The sequence below is a fragment of the Zonotrichia leucophrys genome, unplaced genomic scaffold (genome assembly GCF_028769735.1).
Source record: "Zonotrichia leucophrys gambelii isolate GWCS_2022_RI unplaced genomic scaffold, RI_Zleu_2.0 Scaffold_1062_16655, whole genome shotgun sequence".
NCBI lineage: Eukaryota > Metazoa > Chordata > Aves > Passeriformes > Passerellidae > Zonotrichia > Zonotrichia leucophrys.
The window spans coordinates 11,603-16,655 of NW_026993267.1; the positions used below are offsets into that span (position 1 = coordinate 11,603).

General features: G+C 47.9%; 1 pseudogene; it reads right to left on the reverse strand.

Moving 5' to 3' along the window:
- Positions 1-2,899: 2,899 nt before the first annotated feature.
- LOC135442091 (cell division cycle protein 20 homolog) lies at positions 2,900-5,049 on the reverse strand (annotated as a pseudogene).
- Positions 5,050-5,053: the final 4 nt, after the last annotated feature.

The following is a 5,053-nucleotide window of genomic DNA, read 5'->3' on the forward strand; positions in this document are numbered from 1 at the left end:
CCCCAAATGTGCCCCAGAAATGTTTTAAGGGACCCCAAAGTGGCCTCTGTGAGATGCAAAGCTGTGTTTCATGTCAGGTACAAACAGGCGACGTGTGTACTTGTGAATGTGAAATGTGTGGACCCCGACAATGGAAGAGCTATGAATTCTAATAAGTAACTAAGAAAAATAAAGCATGGAAAAAGGCCTTTGAACCTATGTTTTGTTTGCAATTGTTATGTTTGCCCAATTATCCCATCATAAAAACAATATTAAAAGTAGTAACAATTTTAACTGAACAGTTAAAATAAAAATATAAAATTGGATACAATATAATTCGATTAAAATAAGGGATAATTTGGTTCCAATAATAGCGCATAGCAAGAGATACCGCGGGGTACGGAGGGCAGGGTTCAATGACCCTTGCCACTTGACGTACAAGCTTGCCAAGTGAAAGTCACCCCTTATATGCCATATGTCAATTCCATCTCCTCCCATTTTCCGTTCATCACTTTTTTGTCTCTGCCTTCATTACCACCTTTACCACGCATGCGCCACCACTCGGTTTGGTGGTCGCACAAGTCTTCAGGGGTCATCACTGATAAAGGCTATGTAGTCTTCTTTGCTGTCCTTTAATTCACCTTTGGGTTACACATGCGCACCAAGCCAGTACAATGTAAGCCAAGACTAACATATCACTGCATCTACATATCAAGGCAATAAGTCCCTTATAATTAGCATTTTCTGGGACCAAAGCAGGTTCTTCATTTTTAGCAACTCTATCTTCAGCTTTTTTCCTGTGGTCCTTGAAAAAACATCTGCTGGGAAAGGCGGGGGGGGGGGGGGAGGTGGAGCCCCTCCTCTCCCTCTCCTCTTTGGCATTACTATTTTTAACTTATTTTATTATTTCCGGATATTAATTACTGTATCAATATTGATTACTGTTTCAATTTTATCAGCACGAATCATACCTATTTACCACACAATTAACCCTGGTTGATTCAGGAGCATTGGAATTAAGGTGTTTAGAATGTTGCTTTTTTCTTGCATTTAATCCATAAAAAAGCTCTGCAATAATAACCTTTTGAAGTATAATTTTAGAATATTACTTGTATCCTTGAAACTATAGCTTTGGAATATATATAAAACAAATATGCTTATCTCACGCCTTATTGAAGCAGAGAAAAACAGCTTGAGAAAGGAAGATGAACATCACCTCAAGGGTTTATGGTTTCGACCAAAGGGAAGCTGGACATCACTGTTATGAGATGTATAGTCTCTGCAATTAAAAGGTGGACACACATCTGGGGAGCTGGACCCCACCAGATGGGATTCATCTTTCTTCTTTCGGAAACTGGACCGTCACCATCTGGGGATACTCCTTTGAGATACATCCTGAGAAAAACTAAAATCACAATAGTGTATAGAATTGTGATGTAATAAGTTGGAATAAAAATTGCTGAATTGTAAAAAAATTGGAAATAGAAACTGCTGAGAAAGCTGATGAGTACCCCTATAAATACCTGTAATCCTCAATTATTGGTGTGCAGTTGGAGGGAAAACTTCCCCCACTGTACCCAGCGCTGTATTGCTCATACTTTACCATATTAAATAATAAATTGATTGCTGCTTGAATATTGGCCTAGTCAAGCTTCTTATTCATAGCACTGTTAGCTGTGCTCTTCTATGGGCTGGCCATGGCACTTGGTAATTAATATGCTGTCGTGCTGTGAACTGAATTCACACCTTACAGGGCTGTGTTCACTGGGCCTGCTGGATCAGTGCCCACTTCCTTCCTCTGCTCCTCCTCACTCCAGGACTGTAAGAGACCAGCATGGGGTCAAAGACCCTGCAGTATCATTATCCTCTAGTAATGCTCAGAGGTCCTCTAAGGGCTGTGTCATGCACAGCATCTGGGTCTGGGGCACGTGCTAAGGAGAAAGAAAGAGTCTGTGAGAAAGCTGAGCTGCTCTTACATGGGACTGCAAAAATGACAGGAACTTTTTGGCATATGAAGCTTTCCTTCCAGGTCAGGGACCAGGGAAAGCCTAATCAGCTGTGGCCCTACAGGGCAAGTCTGTGCTAACTCCCAGCACCAAGTGCAGGGCTGTGGGACAGGGCTCCTACAACAACAGCACAGCTCTGTGCAAGAGCCCAGCCTTGCATCTGGGTTCCTGCCTGCTTCCCCTTTAGAGACAGCTGTGGCCTGAGGATTTGTGTCTGAGGGAGAGCTCCATCCTTGGGCCTCCTGATCTTTCCCAAGTGGCCAAATGGGGATGCATGCACCAGCAGCTCTGCTGGGAAGGTGCTGGCTCAGTGGCTGTCTTTTGAGACTGTGCCCCCCATATCAGCTTTATGTGTGTGTGAGGGGGTGCTCTGGTGGGTGTGGTTACACACTCACTGGCCTTGGCAGAGCACAAGTCGGAACCTTTGAAGGTTCCAGCTGCTGTAAGGCTCAGGAGGCAGAGCTGGTGCTAGGCACAGTGTGGTACTGTGCAGAGCCATAGGAAGGTGTCCCTGGGCTTGTGAGACAGGCCAGGACAACACAAACTGAGGCCACAGCCATGCTGTGCTTTCAGTTGAGCCTGAGGTGGAGCTGCTGTGCTTGTAGTCAGCATCTAGATGGGCCAGGTGACATATCTATCTTAGCTGGGACAGAAACAGAAGTACAGCCCTTGCACAGCATCCTTCTGCTAGGCTGTGCTAAGCTCAGGAGCCTGTAAACTGGCCCTTAAGACCTAGGTCTCCACACCTTGCCCAGATCCCCAGCCTCAGGGAGAAGGACTTGGGTTTAGGAGCCATGGCTTTTTCTTCCATCAGACTCCATTAAGAAAAAGTCAAGTAAAGCAGTTCATTAACATTTAAAATACTGTATAGCGTGTAAACCAAATATCCCCCTCCCCACAACAATCCCGTGCTCTCAGCAGATGCTCTGGTGAAGAACACTGCTTTTGGCACTGTTTGCCTTCTCTTTCTTGTTCTTCTTTATGGGGTCCATCTCAAGACAGCGCCAGATCCGCAGTGTTTCATCAGCAGCTGCTGAGGCCATTGATGTACCATCTGGACTCAAGGTCAGGTTCAAGATTCTATCAGTATGAACTGAGGAGGAGAAGGAATGTGCAATCAGGGATGAGCTGATCAGCACATGCACATTTACTCCTGTATGCTCCCATGAGCCCTGCCAGCTTGCATAGCTGTCTCCTCACTGGCTGTGGCAGCATGATTTCAGACCCCAAGCGTACACTTGGATCAATGGTATCTCTTCCACAGCCCCGTGGGCATGCTTTACTCCTAGCAGCATGGCCCCGGATACTGTCCTGTATCAGTAATGCTGCAGGCTCCAACCAAGGAGTGCAGCTGTCTTCAACCTCTAACAGCCCCCCCACCCAGGCCCTGTCCACCTACCTTGCAGCTCTGCAACCTTGTTCATTCTTGGATACTTCCATATAACCAGCTGATTCTATGCAAAGCCATGGGCTGAAATGAGCTTCCTGTAGTTTGTGGACCATAGGATAGAAGAGACCTGCAAACAGGCAGTAACACAGGTGCGACAAGGTGCATGTGCTGATGCTCACCACTTGGAGGCCAGCATGGTCCCCCTCCTTCCCTGTGCCTCTGGGCCTGAGGAGCCAGCAGCTCTGTGGAGGTGTGCTGCCAGAAGGTGTTTGTCTCCAAGCTGATGTTCATCTCTCACCTGGGAGCGGGTATCAACAGCACTGAGGCAGGCGCCAGAAAACACGTTCCAGATGTGGATATGTCTGTCACTAGTGCCACCTCCAGTGGCTGGAACATTCATCTGCCATGTGCACCACGCCAGGCCTGAGAGAGGAGAGTTCACTTTAAAACATACAAGAGGCAACCTGCACCCAGCCAGTGCTGCATGCCTGCCTTGCACACACATACCCGCCCGTGGCAGCTCTGTGCTCACCTTGACAGCACCCTGGTGCTGAGTGAAGGTCTGTACAGGAGCAAAGTTGCCACCCCCACCTTGGGTGCATGGCCAGACGTTCGCCAGACTGTCATTGCCACCGCTGGCCAGGTAGCGGCCATCCAGAGACCATTTGAGTCCGCAAACCTCGTGTGTGTGGCCAGCAAGGGTGGCCACGTGATGCTCAGCCACTTGGACATTGTGGTGATGGATGTGCCCAGTCCATGCACCACTGCAGAGAGAAGAGATGGCTTGCAGGGTCAGGCTGCACATTTTCACCCAAATCCATTTTTTTTTGTTGCAAGACTGCTATAGCTGCCACTGGGTTTCAACCAGTGTTACCAGCCACACAGGTCTGTTGGTGTGAGTGAAACACCCACACAAGCTCTTTACAACTTCAGCACAAATTGCAATACAGGAAAGAGGCCTTCTCCTCACAGCCCCAACAGATAAGGCTGAGTAAGGATCCCAAGCCAGGACAAACGTCTCTCTGCTATCCCTAACCCATGCCACACATAGATTGAGGGATAGGAGTTTGCAACAACTGGAAACTGCCCTTGACCCACTGCTTTACCTGGAGAGGATGCAGCTGTTCCAGCTGAGGGTTCCCACACGGCCACAATGGCTGGTCATGGTTCGGGGACGTTTCAGCTGCTCAATGTCCCATAGCTGGAGAGGCAAAGCAAAAAGTTCTTCAGAAGAAACCCAATCCTGCTTCTGTGCCCTAGGAACCTCACTGCACAGGCTCTGGCATTCAGCTCTCTCAGTAAGGGAACAGAGAAAATGTGTATCTCTTGACTATAGCACAGAAGGTTACGCTACTTATCAGAAAACCCCCAAATCAAACCCTGCCTTGCACACTGGGCAGTTCCACCCCACACCAGGGAAGACAAGTCAAGTGCATGGCATCCTTCCTCTGCCAGCCAAGGTTTTGTCCCCAGGCCCCACAGTTCTGTCAATCCCTAGAAAACACCTCTAGTTTTACTCCTGCATTCACCTGAACCTCAGCACTACTTGTGCCACCAGCAATCCAATGACACAGAGGAAATGTAAATATCTGGATGCTCCGTCTGCAGCAGGGGGATAATCTCCCTAGTACCGTAATTCCACAGATAAACAACAGTGTTGTCCAGAGTCACTGCCAAG